At 35.8% G+C, this 17,375-nt stretch overlaps 1 long non-coding RNA gene across 1 annotated transcript; it reads right to left on the reverse strand.

Moving 5' to 3' along the window:
* Positions 1-3,436: 3,436 nt before the first annotated feature.
* On the reverse strand, positions 3,437-16,065 carry LOC127560990 (uncharacterized). The gene is made up of 2 exons (XR_007953444.1): positions 15,847-16,065; positions 3,437-3,803 (listed from the first exon to the last, which is right to left on the reverse strand). It is a non-coding gene; the product is annotated as an uncharacterized LOC127560990 (long non-coding RNA).
* Between the last annotated feature and the right edge of the window lie 1,310 nt (positions 16,066-17,375).

Genomic DNA, 17,375 nt, shown 5'->3' on the forward strand with positions numbered 1-17,375 from the left:
TATTAAACATTATGTTTGCTGAGTATTCTACCTAGGCATTCTTCTTTCTAAATTTCCTTAATTTCATATTTACTCTTGTTTCCACCAGTGATGCCCTTGGAAGCTATTTGGATTTTATTTCCTATTCATTTCTGGTCAACCATATAGCTAGTTAGATCTTTCTATTTGGTTTTATCAGCTCAACTAATACTTGACTTCAATTTTCCCTTATTAAAGAAATAACAACAGTACTACTTGTCACTTAAGAGAAATTTGGGGCAAGTTATCTCTAGATTCTTTTTTTTATTTTAATACACATTGCTTTATGAATCTTGCTGGGAGAGAAAAATCAGAAAAAAAGGGGAAAAGCATGGCAAAGAAAAAAAATGGAAAAAAAAAAGAAGTGAACGTAGCTTGTGTGGAAGGAAGGAACGAAGGAAGGAAGGAAGGAAGGGAGAGGGGATGATTAAGACTTGTTATAAGTGGAAGTTTTGATGCTGGAAACTATTGTCCACATTTATTTCACAACTGTGTGTAACTCAAAAAATGAAATGAAGGATATGTGAGAATAGTTGAGTAAGGAAAACTGGATCTGCCTAACTGCTTTCTAGAATGGGAGATGAATGTCATAGACTAAAAATGATCACAAAGGTTCTTTTCCAGACCTAAAATTCAATTACATTTTGATTCTATGAAGTGATTTTTTTGTGTTAAAAGAAATAATCCCCAGATGTTTTTCTGTTGGCAGTTTTAATCTGAAATCTTTGAAGTTGTTTTAAAATATATTTTTTGTAATTGTCTTTCAATATCATCAGTTTTCTTTGAAATCATAGATATCTTATTTTTCATATAGAAATATTTGCATCCCTACTAGGCAAGGCAACACGCATTTATTAAATGCTTACTATATGCTGAGCACAGTGCCTGAGGAATACACAGACTTCACCAGACTGCTAAAGGGATCAACGAAACATTTAAAAGGTTAAGAACCCTTGCTTTTTGCTTTTTACTTAGAGGATCTATGGCACATTTTTCAGAAATCTTTTTCCGTTTCTCTTAATGATTCTATAATACAATAGAATCTATTCAAATCACATTCTCCACCAAAAATGACATGAGACAAGACTAAAGCTTGTAGAAATGAGGGAAATATAACTAGTTAAATAGCTAATTAAATAACACTTCTTAGTGTTAAAGGTACAATAGTGGAGGGAAGAGGAACTATTCCTACACGAGCTAACAGACCTGAGCCACACCAAAGGCTCAAAAATGTCACCTACAAATTCACAGACATACATTTCATTGTTAGATAAAAGGGAAACCCAATAGGCTAGTAAGGAATGACTCCTGACTCTCCACTCAAATTTCAGGCACTTAGCCCAGGCAGCAAGAATCAAGCAGAAAAAAAGCCAATCAAAGCATGATTATAGGTCACTCTGAAGTTATGTATAAAGCAATTTTATAGGTCAAGGGAACCTTAGAATCAAACCATTATGGTATGATCTTGGGAAGAGGAAAAAAGAGACAACATCACTTAAATGAAAGATAGAGATGTGAGAAAATAATATCTATCTTTGAATTACTTCTGTTTGAATAAGATCAGTCTAACTGCTAACTGATTTTAGGCCCACCAGATAGCCCAAGAATCTTTGAAAACTTATGGACTTAAGAGAAAAAAAATTTTTTTGCAGTTAGGCTCCAATTATCTGAATTAGTATGTCAGTATATTCAATATATTCAGTATATTCAGTAGTATATTCTGATTAAATTTAACTATTCAGTTTATGACCTGGAATGACAATTAAGGATAGATTAATTCCATTGGCAAATGATAATTATTTTGGAAGTCAAGAGAAGGATATAAAGTCCTCACCCTTTCCTCATGTCTCTGTCCTAATTGATTTAGTCTTAATTAGATTCTGGTTTAGTAGGGAAAAAACCAACCCATCTTGCATAACTTTTATGCACCAGCCAGAGACAACAAATGTAGTATGGTGATGATTAGTGGGCTGTAATGCCCCAGTGGACAAGGGCACATAAAAGTCTTTGGAATCTCTCCACAAGCCACTTTGGAAACACTAGAATTCTTTCACCTAATTCTAGGCAGTTCCTAGTAGCTTTGATTCGTTGGCCCACACAGAGTGATACATTAGCTGCATACAATAGGGTACCACTGACCAGATCTCTGTCAAATAAACAAGATAATGGTATTTCCCCTTTAAAGGCCCCATGACCATTTCCTCTGACAAAAAGGAAGGTCAACTTTCATATGTGATTCCACCCAAAATGGGGTAGGAGAATTTGTGTTGCTTTAGGAACTCCCCTACTTATTTTCTTGTTCATTTCATTCTCATGGCTTCCTAGGGCAGTTAGGTGATGCAGAGGAGAGAGTATTGGGTCTGAAATCAGAAAGATATGGGTTCAAATCTAGCTTTAGACATTTACTTAGACATGTCGCTTAAAGCTGTTTGCCTCAGTTTCCTCATCTGTAAAATGAACTAAAAAAGTAAACAACAAGCCACTACACCAACTTTGCCAAGAGAAACCAAAAAACTAAACTACAACAAACAATGGCTCCTATGGAATCCATTATGACTATCGGATAAAAATCAAATTCTTTAGGCTGGCATCTGAGGCTCTCTATAACTTAGCCCCATCTTGCCCTTCCAGCTTTACTTCCTTACCCATACCTTCCACTCCATTTATTTTCTGCTCTCAAAACATGTCTTGTGCTTTTATACCTTTGTGCTTTTGTTCACAAATTCCCCATATTGTAATTTTCCCATTGCTTCCTATATATCTAAACCCATCAAGAGCATTTTAGCTCTGGCCCCTGCCTACCTTTCAATCTTCTTACACGTTACCTGCCTCCACACATTCAACCATGCATCTACCTACTTGTATCTCCTCAAACCAAATACCTGTGCCTTTATATTAGTTGGCTGTCCCTCATACCTGGCATATTTTCTCCCTCTCCACCATTTTTTAGTTTTCCAACTTTCCTTTAAGACTCAGCAAGTGTTACCTTCTGCAGGAGGCTTTTCCTACCTGTCCCAGATGCTGAGACTTTTCCTTTGAGACTATGTATATTCACATACATCGTACCTGTTCAGTTACTTGAGGGCAAGGACTGTGGAGCTTTTCTCTAGGGTTCCATTGTTTGTGTACAAGTTACTCATAATTCCACTGCACTACTCCTGCACTCTCATCAAGCGCCATGATTCCCTCAGCTTTTACCATTCTCAGTTTTCTCCTAAACTCCTCCTCAAGTTCTCTGGGATAGGTCTGCTAATCTTAGTGCCTTTACTCCATGCCGTCCTTGTTTTTTCATTCATGTCTTCACTCTGCTATTTTGTGGAAAGATTAATTTACCCTTTCTCACTGGGGCTATCCATGGAGAGATGCACAGTGAGTATTAGCCCTAGTGTATCCACAGGAATAACTTGCAGACAAGAAGTGACATAAATAAATTTATTGAGAACATCTGGGTCCCAGAAGGAGTGGAGTGTGGGGGTGGAGGGAAAGGAGCAATCACATTAGAAGAGGAAGAAACACTGGATTGAAGTAAAAGCAAATCTAGAGAGAGAATCTCTAACATTCAGAGTAAATCCTTTATGGAGGATTCAAGAAAGACATGGACAAAACTCAAAGGAGATGCAAAGGCATGGATGGTTGTACTTGTGAAGGGAATTTCTGATATTGGATACTGGCATCTTGAAGGATGTGCTCCTCAATCCAGGTCAGAGATGGGCCTTTTCCTTCTTTAGTTCACTGGAAAAGTTGCAGACATGTTGTTTAAAAAAGTAAAGCCACAAAATCTGTACCTACAAGGAGGAAAATAAATGTGTTTCACAATTACAACTTGCAGCCCATCAGCCTGAAATGCTTCCTAGACTTACTTTGATAAGCACCTTGAAGATAAGGTCCCTATGTAAGTGATACATTTGATGAAATCTTTTTAGCCTGAAAGAACATCAGCAAGATCCACCTTACATAGCTACTCTAAGTCTCTTGTCAGATGTGCAGTTTTAACAAACTGTTCTTAAGGTCACCGGGTCTCTTGGGCATCATTTAGGGATGCATATGAGTATTCGAATAGTTTATAACAAACAAGTATATGTCTGAAGCCTTGGCTCCCCTTGAGGATAAAAAGGTCTTATATAGCATATGGAGTAATTAGATAATGCAAACTTCTGGCAAACTTTAAATCAGGGTTGTGCCTAGTGCTTAGAGCATTTTCTTCAGTGAAAGGTTACATTTATTTCATTAAAATCTGAACTTCAATGTTGTCCTGGGTTACATCTTATGGTACAGTATAAATCTCTCAAATATATGAGATAGGAATGAGGATAAATATGCTAAAATATGGTTCCTTTCAAGTCTATCTGTGCCTTATACTGAACCAGAGGATCAGTGTCAGAGTTAGAAGGGAATATGTACCTAATTCAACCTACACTTGAATAAGAATCCTTTCCATGTTATCTCCCATAAGTAGAGAATGAGTTTCAAAACCTAGAGTGCTGGACTTGAAATGAAGAAGACCTGCATTCAAATCTAATCTCAAACACTTATTACCTGTTTAACCCTGGGTCACCTAATCACTACTTACTTCAGTTTTCCCATTTGTAAAATGGGGATAATAATCCCATATGACTCACCAGTACATCAGCCCTCACAGGGTTGTAGGGATCAAATGAGATAATATTTGTAAAGAGCTTAGCAGGGTACCTTGTACTTAATAAATGCTTATTGCCTTCCCTTTTAGTGAGGAAATCCATTTCAATGACACCTAAAAGATAATATTTAGCCTTCTATTCAGACTTTCTCTGATCTAGCTTCTACTGACCCTCCCAACCTTCTCCCTCCATTCCCCACAAATATTACTTCTTGGCCTTTTGTTGTTTAAAAAAATGCAGTTCTCCAGTCAAACAAATTTGTTCATTGATCCTCAAATATGCCATTCATACTACTAATCCTGACTTTGTTTTATTATTCTCTCTGTCTGGAATGCTCACTCCCCTTCTGTTGCTTATCCTGGTTCTGTGTTTCCTTCAAGACCCAACTCGTCATGTTTTCTCCATAAAACTGTTCCCAGTTTCCCAAGGCTCCAGTAACTTACCCATTCTTTTTCTGAGCTCCTATTGCACTTAACCTATATGATTTTATGAAATCATCCTATCTCCTATCAGCTGGAGATAGACATATAGATATAAACTATAAGCATTTGTGGACAGGGAAGATGCCTTGCACATATGCCAAAGATAGATAAAATCAACACTATTCTAGAGACTAGGATTTTTAGGTTAAACTCAAGTTATTTTCCCAAAGCCCCCAGTAGAAATGAAAGCTTGACTAACTGCTAAAAAGAGGCAATGGAAATCAGCATGACAGATCATTGGCATGACTGCCAAGGACATCAGCTTGGGTGCCCAGACTCTGCTGCTACCAGAATCCTATGAATTCTAAATGGGGCATTTTTACAAGAGTTACAGTGAGTTTCCTTGAAGGCTGAGCTCTTTACAACATTCCCAGTGCCAGTGAAAATTCTATTTCAAACACCAAATCCTATCCAAGTGGTGTTTAGATGTCAAGAAAGTAGATAAACGTGAAGCTGGTAGACTAAAGGGCACTCTTTCTCCTGGAGGCTGGGAAACATTTTGAGATTAAAAAAAAAAAACTTTTAAAGCTGCTGAATTCAGCACTTAGGTTTTGAAAGTAGTTAGATGAAGGCCTCTGTAGAAGCCTCAGGGAGCTTCAATAATTGTGAAACCTACTAAAACCCAACTAAATAATAAATAAAGGAATGAATAAATAAATAGATGAATAGATAAATAAATAAATGAAACTCATTTTTAAAGTTCTGAACATGAAATCAAAATCTAAAATCTGAATTACAGAGCCATCTTCCATTTGCAAGTCTCCTCTGAAATGGAACATTTCTCTTACCACATTCTAACTTGAGGGCCTGCAAACATTGAAAAGACCCAGAGATCAGCCCCATAGGCATTAGTTCAGAACCACTGATCATCAGAAAAGCTACTTTCACAAATGGAAAGAAAACAGCCACGTCTAGGAAATTTAGCCAAACACACTCTAAATAAGGCCTGAAGGATATCAAAGAAAATTTTTTTAAAACTTAATAAAAATAATTGCATAAATAATGTTTACTTATTCATTTAACAAACATTTATTAAATTCCTTATTGTGATAAGAACACTGTGCTAGACTATGGGAAGTTTAATTTTACTAATTTGTTTATTTAATAAATATTGATTCGATGATTATTATCTACCAGGCACTGTACTAAGTGCTGACAGATGATTTTAGGCACAATCCCTGCCTTCGTAGAGCTTATGGCCTGATAAAGTAAAAACACACTGACTTACTCAGGGAATTTTAGTTTTAGCCACTACTCTCTATGTGAGAAGGTTCTTAGTTTCTTTGAGCTTCAATTAATTCCTTTCTAAAATGGAGGTTATGCTACCTGAGTTAGTTATCCTATAGGAGTATTATGAGAATAAGTTCATGAGTTCAAAAGTGCTTCAGAAAGTTAAAAGTATACTACAAACATAAAAAATTAGTATTCTCTGCAAAGTAACTGGAGCATGTTTCTACTTAATTCAATGTCACTAAAGTGATAAGTGTAGGGATAGAAAGTTGGACAGACTGAGAGCTTCAGAACCTATCTGCAGCTTCACCATTTACTTTTATTACTAACAATGTCATCATTCCCATTAACTGAAGATCTATAAGACCCTTACCCTTATTTATTTCCCAAACCCATCAGGATAACAACTATATCGGAGATGGATAAGCCAAAGCTTAGAAAGATTCATTGTTATATTAAAGTCATATGATAAATATTCTATCCTTTATATATGAAGATGATGCTAGTTATCTATAGCCAGGATGGCAAGGACTTTCTAACTTTGGTAAATCACCTTTTTAGAGAATCTTTATATTTAAAAAATAAAATGCATGGGACATTAACTGGTGAAAATGACAGACAGACAGATCTCTTCATAGTGTAAAAAAAAATGTGGTCAAGTTAGACTGTCCAGGCAAGGAGACCTAGGATTAGGTATTTCCTCTGGTCACATATTCACTAGGTGACACTAAGAAAGTCACTTGAACTTTCAGTGCCTGAGGCAGCTCTCTAAGACTGTAAAAATGCAAAAGTGTTGTGGCTCTGCTTTGGTAGATGGTCTGTCCTCCAGAAGAGTTCCCTATACTAATGAATCTGCAAATTTGGAAATTAGATAAATAAATTAGATGATAAAGATAATAGAGATACATAAAGCTAGTTATAGATAGATGATAGAAATAGATATATAGACTGATGGTAGATATAGATATATAGATGAATTGGTGAGATATATAGATTGTTGATGAATATAAAAGATAGGATATGGATAAATGATGGAGATTAAGAGGTGTTAGATATAGACAGAGAGTGGATGAAGAGAGAGAGAGAGAGAGAGAGAGATGAATAGATTGATGGTAGATGGTAGATTGATCGATGATAGATGAATAGATGATAGAAAATAGATTAATAGGTAGATGATAGATGATAAATGGATGAGAGACAGAAAGATAGACTGATATATGATAGATAGTTGATAGATTGACTAATAGGTAGATGATTGATAGATGATTGATAGGTACATGATAGATATTCTGAATCTGTGACTTAAAGTTAGCTGTGCATTAAGTAAATATTCAAATAACAAGTTAATGGGTAGTAAGTGTAATATTGTTTCTCTTTTTTTTTATATAGTTCCTTATATAAGCAATACAAAAATAATAATAATCAAAAGAAATGTATCACACATTTCACTTATAAATTGGTACACATAGTGGTGGCTTTCAAACACAGTACTCAAATGCACTTGAGACAAGGTATTGTTAGAGGAAGAAGACGACCCTCAACAAGTTATTTAACTTCTCTCTAATCCTCAGTTTCCTCTTCTGAAAAAAACAAAAGTGTTATTTGCAATGATCTCCAGATTGCCTTCTAGCATTGAGTTTATGTTCTTAAAATATAAGTGTAATTTAAGATAATGAAAGAAAATATTTTGGATTCATAAATAATAACTTTATATAAAATGTAATATTGTATACAGGAACATCTGAAACAAATTTCATTGGAAATATACTCCATGAAGCTCTAGCAAGCTCTTGAGAGACTCCTAAGGATTTCATAGTCATTATTTTTAAAGCTCTAAAATAGGACATATGCTTAAAGTTATTTTTCTAATAATGGAAGTAGTTTGTCACAGAGCCATCCAAACTCAATTGCAAATAGGAGCATCTGTCTGTGATAAGGCTAACCAAGGTTAAGGGGTCCCTCTGTGCCAAGTTAAATGACCTATCTGGAAATCTGTGATTGGGTCATTCTATGCCCATAAACTAAGAAGCATTTCAGGAAAAGGATACCCTGGGCACGTAAACATTCTTACTGAAGACCAGGGACTATAAATAGCCAAAACACTCAGCTCTCAGGTGTTTCTGACTCCAGGCTTGGCATTCCATCATCTATGCCACCTAATTCCCCCAAGCAAGCCATAGGTAAATAGTATTGTAAGATTAATCAATAGTGAGACAAGATGAGAAAAATAAAGTAGCCACAAGCAACTACAAGTGGAAATTTTCACAAAGTCTTTGTCTTAGACAATAGCTGAGGTCAGCCATTATTTGAGTTAGAATACTGGCAGGATTCTACTAAGGATATAGCAAAATTTGAAAGAAAAAAAATAACGATTAGGTAAATCCCCGAAATACGTGGAAAGAGAGAAAAAAGAGAGGGGACATAGGAAGAGGGAAAGAAAGAGGAAGAGAGTCTCACTTGCCCTGGTACAGGACCCAAAAGCAGCAGTTTGCTACAGCAATTAGCCTTGAAAATTAGTCACAGGAGAAAGCAGCGATGATCAGAACAGCGAAGATTTCATGTAAGTGTGTAAGACAAGGGGAATTTTCAGATGATCTTGTACTAGGTTTAAATTTATATCAAGGCCAAATAAAAAAAAGTAGAATGGTCTCCCGACTAAGGAAAAAAATTGAAGGAACAGAATCTGACAGCATAATTCTCTACATGTATTCTTCATCGTATAAGGGAAAATTAAGTGCTCTTCAACTGAATCGAAGAAAAAATTTCAAAAGGAAAACAAACAGGAAATGGAATCTACAAAGATAGAAAGGAATCCTAATGTTTGCTGGGAGGTTAGAGAGTGGGAGAATAGAACTTAAGGAAGAAAGAGAAAATGGATGAGTGGGCCTTTGTACTTCTACAAGAGGTTTGAAACTTTTCTAATAGAGGGTACAACAGGACCTTCAGAGAAGGATGAAGCTTCTAGGGCAGCAAGAAATAGTGATGAGAACCCCAGGCTGTCAGACTAGCCATCTAGTACCACTTGAAGAAGTTGGAAAAAATGTCGTGATAGTTGGTGTTAATATGTTGCTGAAAAAAAGTTGAGACTATTTCTTGGCTCAGGATATTTATTGACCCAATCATATTTCACTAAGGATGAATGATTAAATCTCTGAATCTGTGACAAATTGCCTGGTCCCAGTTGTTATAGATCAGGCTCATCACCACCATCTTTTAACTAGACCTGTAAAAATAAAAGAGAATTTTCAGAGATAAAAGTTTTGGATTTTTAGAAAGAATAGGAGTTAAGAGCAAAAACCACCAATAGCATCTCTAGAAAAAGAACAGAAAACATTGAAAACATTGAAGGGTTTGGGACTATGTGGGGTTTCTGTTTTTTTGTTTGATTGATTGATTTTGGTCTTACTCACATAGTTTTAGAGATGAAAGCAAGAACTAGTAACAAAACTTCTCTACCATGGAGTCCTAGGAAAATGGCTGTCCTCAGATGGAGCCACAGGATTAGACTCATGAATAGAGAAAGAAGCCTTCTAAAGAAAGAAAGCTACATTATTAGACAATGTTAGACTCTTGTAGAGAAAAACATGAAGCATATGGTTGTACAGCTTAGAAAAGCCATAATATGAGAACAATAAAAAGTCAGATTTTTTTTTTTTTGGCTACCATGAAAGTGTGGCTCTACTAGTAAGGGGGTTGCCTCTATAGAAACTTCAAGGTTGTTTCCTTTTCATGGACCTGGAGGCCTGGAGGCCTGTTTAGATCATTGACATGAAAGTGGGATTGAGACAGACAGAGAGACAGACAAGCAGATAGAAACAGAGACAGAGAGACAGAGACAGACAGAGAATGGAGAGAGACAGACACACAGATGGACAGAGACAGAGAAAGAGAGAGAGAGAGAGAGGGAAAGGGAAACAGAGGGGCAGAGAGAAAGAAGAAGAAGAAGAGAGGAAGAAATAGAAGAAGAGGAAGAGAGGGAGAGAGGGAGAGGGAGAAGGAAAGAGAAGGAGAAAGAGAGAAGGAGAAGAAGAGAGAGAGGGAAAGAGAAGAGAGAGGGGGAGAGAGAGAGAGAGATGGAAAGATAAAGGGAGAGAGGGAGAGGGAGAGGAATCTGAGACTGGCAATGAATACTAAAGACAACAAACAGGATTTTTTTATATCCAAAATATGTTAAAGGAAGGCATAAGCTTTCTGCATCAATATTTAGGATGATAATAAAGAATGATAATAAGAAAGGCCTAACTACACAATTCTTATTTCATTCCCATTAAGAAAGAACTTTCAAATGAAGAGAATCAAACAAAACTACTTAAGAGACAGTTCAAACACAAGATAAATAAGGTTGCATTTTGTACTTACTTTGCATTAAATGAATTCAGATCATCAGACCTAGACAAACTACATCATAGGAAAGTTTAAGAATACATGAATGTTGTGCAAAAATGTTTGTAGCAGCCCTTTTTGTAGTGGCAAAGAACTGGAAACTGAGTGGATGCCCATTAGTTGGGGAATGACTAAATAAGTTATGGTATATGAATGTTATGAAATATTATTGTTCTATAAGAAACAATCAGCAGGATGATTTCAGAGCGGCCTGGAGAGACTTAACATGAACTAAGTAAAATGAGTAGAATCAAGAGAATATTGTTCACAGCAACAAGATTATACAATGATTAATTCTCAGGGATGTAGTTCTTTTCAACAATGAGATGATTCAGGATAATTCCAAAAAACTTGTGAAGAGAGCCATTTGTATACAGAGAGAGGATTATGAGTATTGAATGTGGATCATAACATAGTATTTTCACCTTTTTTATTGTCGTTTGCTTGCTTTTTGTTTTTTCTCATTTTTTTTTCCTTTTTGGTCTGATTTTTCTTGTGCAATATAATAATTATGGAAATATGTATAGAAGAATTGCACATGTTTAACATATATTGGATTATTTGCTGTCTGGGGAGGGAGTGAAGGGAAGGAAGGGAGAAAAATTTTGAACACAAGGTTTTGCAAGGATGAATGTTAAAACCTGTCTTTGGTATATATATATATATATATATAAACTCTAGCTTGCTTGGGATGGGGGTGATGAAAAGGGAAAAAGAATAAATAAGGTGCATAGAAAAGAAACAAAGAACAATTTACAAGGAAATAAAGAAAAAATTGGACATTCGTGAATATAATTTCTTCTATAATATATACACATATATTATAGAAGAAATTATATACGTGTGTGTGTGTATATATATACTTTCATGATCTGATAATTTGTTCTTATATATTTTGAATCCTTCCTGATGTTCTACTGGGCACATGACAATGTTCTCTCTTGTTTTCATTTTATTTTGGTTTGTATTCCTTTTCTGTTTTTTTCTTATTCTGTTTTTGCAAATAAAATAAATAGAGAGAGAGAGAGAAAAAAAAATCTATTATTTAAAAATCTTTTAAAATCATGGACAGAAGAGGAACAACAGGATGGAAACAAATAAATGCCCCAATTTTCAAAACAGATAAGACAAATTATTCAAACTAGAATGTTATGCATGCATGATTTTGATTCCTGGTAGATTTTTGGAACATATTTTAAAGAGACAGTTCATAAAGATTTAGACAAGTGGTGACCCATGGAATTTGGCATAGATTTCTCAAGAACAAGTAATGCCAAATTAATATCTTTTTTAAAAGGGTTACTTTTCTATTAGATCAAAGGAATGCCATAAACATAATATACCTAGAACTTAGCAAGTCACCTGACAAAGTATTCTATGATATATCCTTGTGGAGAAATTGGAGAGATAATGTGAAGCTGATAGTGTAGTTGTATAGGTTCCATATTTATTGAATGACTGGACCCCAAAAGTAGTAATTGGAGGATTTGAAGAGAAGTATCTAATAGAATGCCCTATGGGATCTGTCCTCAGAACTGCTCTTCTCAGTATTTTTATCAAGAGCTTAGATAATGGCATATGTCTTAAATTACAGCTGATCAAAGATAGAATAGGGTAACTAGCAAGCAAAATAACAGAGTAAAGATCCATATAGATCTTAATGTGCTAAAGCATCAGATCTACCAAGAATACATTTATTTTAATTAATTGATTGTTAGTTACTTCCCTTCAAGTACACACTAATTACTACTCTTGGTGTCCAGTCATTCCATTATTATGGAACCTCACAATTATACCACCATTTACACTATATTTCTCCAACTTTTCCACAAAGGTTTATCATGGAGTATCTTGTTGAGTGACTTGTTAAGTTCCAGGTATACAAAGATATAAGTTTTACAAACACAGACGTGGTAGGGACAATAGCCTTAACTGAGACAGCTAGGTGACATAGGAGATTCAGGAAAACCTGAGTTCAAATCTAATCTCAGACACTAGTTGTGTGACTTAGGGCAAGTCAGTTAGCCCTGTTTGCTTCAGTTTCCTCATCTATAAAATAAGCTGGAAAAAGAAATGATAAATTATTCCTGTATGTTTGCCAAAAAAAACCCAAATGGGTCATGAAAAGTTGAACTGGACTGAAATAACTAAACAACTGGCACAAAGCAGGTGCTTAACAAATGCTTGTTTGTTTTCTTCTTTCCTTTGACTTCAAATCCTATGCTCTTTCTGTTGCAGCACCTGGGGGGTAAGAGCAAAGGAAGACATTTTTGAGACCTGAGCATATTTGAAGTCAGATGGAAAATAGTGGACAGAAAGGGAGAGATTGGCAGTTCATGGAAAAGAGGGCACACACAGATATTGGACAGGGGTTCTGAGAGACAAGAGAGGAAATAAGATCACATGTATAGTGATTAACCTAAGTTTGGGTGAAAAGTAACCAGAGGTGAGACTGAGAACATTTATTCTGCAGAAGAAAAGGGATTAGATCACTTTGTTTGGTCATAGGGAGCTAATTTTTTTTAAGTGGCAAACAAGCTCAATTTAAGACAAAATGTCTCAACAATTGAAGTTATCTAAAAGTGGACAGCTTCTGGAACAGATGAGTTCTTCCTCACTTAAAGTCTTCAAGAAAAACTGGCTGTTCATTTAACTGGAGTTGCAAGAAGACCAAGTGAAGTTTGTTGCAGCAAGAACAGAAATAAAGTCAAAGTTTTGTTGTTAGTTGTAATAAAAGCAACAATATTGCATAAGAGTGGACCATCCTTTTGGTCCTTTCCCTAGGTTTATTTGCATATGAATCAGGGAGTTTTGTGGGAGTTGATAGCAGACAAGTTGCCCCAAATCCTGAATAGTTCCTGTGGAGTTTTGTTGTATAGAATTCCCAGAACAGCTTTTGAAATTACAGATAGATAATCTAGGATTTAACAAAAGCAAAAAATAATTTTCTAATACCAGGCACAATTGGCCTCCTGAGCATAATATTAACTTTGTCTCTCCAGCACCTGGCACAGTGCTTTGCATATAAAAGGTGCTCAATAAATACTTGTTGCAATGGATCTGGTTGTTTAGTTTAGAGTAGATGGAAAAAATCTCCTCATTTTTGAACCATTGTGCCATTCTATCATTGAGTACGATTAATCCCTTCCATAAGGATTTTTAAGAGACATGTGTGTTTTGACTGTTTTAAACACCCCTTACTTAGGGGGAGGCAGTGGTACATCAAACATTCATTATTATTATTTTCTCAGATTTATTCACAGAAAGCTGACAGAAAATAAATACAAGAGAGAATAAACAAAAAGCAGTGTAAGTTTTGATTTAGAGAAAGAGAAATTATTAAGGTTCAGGGAAGCGAATGGGGCCCCACCTAAGCCCAAAGGGGCTATGTGGATTGACAACAAAGAATTCCCAGTTAACATGGACTTTCTAGCTCTTCCAGCTAACTAGTATAATTTATTTTTGGTTAAGCCTCAAGTTCCACTGTCTATTTAGGTCAGGTTTCCCCTGACAAAGTCTGCCCCAGCTTCTGTTTTGCAACTAGTCAACTCAAAATCTTGGTAAAGTGGATTCTTTCAGGGCAAGTAATCACCGGGAGTCAGTGACAACTGGGACATTGGGAGCATGAAGGGAGGTGTGAGAATCATAATTGACCAATCACCTTGGCCTGCTTCTCATGTTGCCACTGTTTTCCTCAAAGCAGTAATAACTGACCCAGAGGAGATTCACATTTCTATAGAACCATCAAGGGAAAATGAAAGAAGGAGAAAAGTATGCCAGAATGAGCGTGAAGCTAATTAGGCAGCCTCACCAATCTAATTGCACAATTTAATGGCTGGTGTACACTGAAATACAATCAGTGAGAAGGTGAATTTATTAAAAAATAAACATGAAGGGGGAGGGGAGATGCAAGTTTTCAAATCCACTGAGAGTGATCTGGTCTTGCCACACAATTCCATTCACATCAGATCTATTACAGGAAATAATTCCTTAATGGTCTTGAATTGGCCTACTTTACTCATCTAAAACCAATGAGATTCATATTTGGTTTTTAAAAGTGTCTCTCTGAAGAAAATTCATGATTTAAGAAAGAAAAACAGATAAACGAAAAGAGTGAAAATGGAGAATCTATTTCCTTATATTGTCATGGGTGCTATTATTAAAGGCTATAAAAAGCAAAAAACAGATTCTTCCTTTTCCTCAGATATTGCCTTATTAGAGACAGAATCCTGATTCCAATAATTATTAACTGAATGACAATGGGAAACCTTAATAAACCTTTATAAATTTTGATTTTCTCTCCTATAAAAGAGGAATAAACTGTATGTGAATCCTACCTCAGAGGGCTATTGAGAGAATCAAATGAAATACTGTGTGTAAAGCATTTTTGCCAGCCTTAAAGTGCTATAAAAAAGGCAGTACTTTTTGAAAAGAATTAATTCCTGCCCAGATAGCCACTTGAAGTAAATAATCTCCAAGAGTTCTTCCAACTTTGAGATTTGACGATATAAATTCTGCTTGATCTATCTAAGAGGCAGTATTCTACAGTGGAAAGAGAGCACTGGACTTGAATTTGGAAGCCCTAGATTCAAAACCTGCTCCAGACATTATTAACTGGATGAGCAAACTGTTTAATCTAGGTAATTTACTCACTTCTCTGGGTATCAGTTTCCTTATCTAAAATAGAAGTGAAAAGATTGAACTCAATGACTTCTAAAATCCTTTCCAGTTCTACATCTATGTATGATGCATAAGTATAATTTCACTGGAAGAAACCTTTCAGTTTAGTAAACAAGTAGGGTCAGACAGAAATCACTATGTAAATTCTGGATCTGATAAAAGCCTTTCTCAAAAATTTTTAGCTGTAGAGGCAGCTAGATGGTACAGTGAATAGTCCACCAGCCCTAGAGTCAGAAGGACCTGAATTCAAATCAAACCACCAACACTTGACACTTACTAGTAGTGTGACTCCAGGTAAATCATTTAATCCTAACTGCCTTGTCAAAAAAAAAAAAAAAAAAAAACCTTCAGCTGCAAAGTTTTCCATACCTCATTTTATAACATCTTTCCTCTGCTCAAGAATCTTCAGTACTTACCGTTATCTACAGAATAAAATCCAGACTCTTTATCCTAGTACGCAAGATAGCCACAACCTACTCTTCAGCTTTATTTCCATAATTCCATTAGATAGCTTGGGTACAGTGGAAAGAGTGCTGGACTTGGAATTAGGAAGATGTAAATTCAAATTTAATCTAAATTATGTGACCCAAGACAAGTCATAACTTCTGCTTCAGTTTCCTCTTTTGCAAAATGGGAGTGATAGCAACATTCTAACCAAGATTTCTATGAAGATAAAATAATATTTGTGAAGTCCCAAAACATTGTATAAACATTTAGAAAAGGGAAATAACACTTCTAACTAGGGTGAGATTCAAAGAAGGCTTCTTGGTGGGCAGGTGACAATTTTCTCACCCTTGGCTTTTAAACATGCTGGCTTCTAAAAAATTATTTAGCCACTTCTGAGGGGTAGATTCAACCCAACAAAACCCATAATTTCTCTGAGAAAGAGCGAGAAACTGATTTTCACACCCTATAGGTTAAAACCATGATGTTTCCTGCTCACCAGCAAAGTCTGTCTCTGATTCCTCAGCTGAGTCACTTTTGAAGCAGAAATTTTCATTAGACCCATGAAGCTGAGAAATGTGGCAGCAAATTGAGATTTAAGAGCTAATAATTCCATCTCGTGAAGATTATTCCACTAGGGATAAAATCAAACCTATTTATTTTTTGTTCCCCAAGTGAGCCAAGCAAGTTCTCAATCATGTTGAAAATTACCCGTGATTCTCTTTCTTGGCTCTTAGAAACCTCAATGGTGACAATTTTGCTTCAAAACCACTAAGCTTGACTCTCATTCTTTGTTGTAAATTGGCATGTTCTGAGCTGAGCTCTTCATACATACACTGCTGGAATTCCATTGGGAGCTTCAAAATTCATATTTTAGAAATGATGAGAATTGAGCTACTGCAGGCAAGCTGAGGAAGCCTGGCAAAGTCAATTTGCAAGGCATACAAGAAAAACATTCTCATTGCTTTATAGTCACATCTTGCTTTTGGCCAAGAACCTATAACCCCCAGATTTATCACGCATCTAACTCACTAGGCTTGTCTTTCTATGATTTTTAGCTACCTCAGGAAATTAAATTTCTCTTAACAGAGAAATATTTGCCCCCTATTGAGAAGAATCAAAAGGATATATTGCAGGCTCTAGAGGCTATTGCAAGACTGGTTGGAACAATAAAGCATCTTTCCCTAAAGTATTCCTTCAAATATGTATGTTTTGGTAGGTGTGTGGAAAAAAATCCTTCTCATTAATTTATTCTCCCAGTACTTAACTCTGAAAAAGCAGCCTTGCTGAACACTGCAATTCTTAACAGAAATCTTACAAAGCATTTCTCACATTGTTTTGGAAATAAATCCTCAGAGCTGGCAAACTCCAAAGCATTCTGGAAGCAGGACCTTTTTGATAGGTCAAAGCCATCCCAGAAGAGTATATGGTTGTTCAGTGTCAGGAAGCAAGGTATCAACCCTAGAATTATATACAACTGAATGAGTTGTCTATGTCGAAC

The sequence above is a fragment of the Antechinus flavipes genome, chromosome 1 (genome assembly GCF_016432865.1).
Source record: "Antechinus flavipes isolate AdamAnt ecotype Samford, QLD, Australia chromosome 1, AdamAnt_v2, whole genome shotgun sequence".
Taxonomy (NCBI): Eukaryota; Metazoa; Chordata; class Mammalia; order Dasyuromorphia; family Dasyuridae; genus Antechinus; species Antechinus flavipes.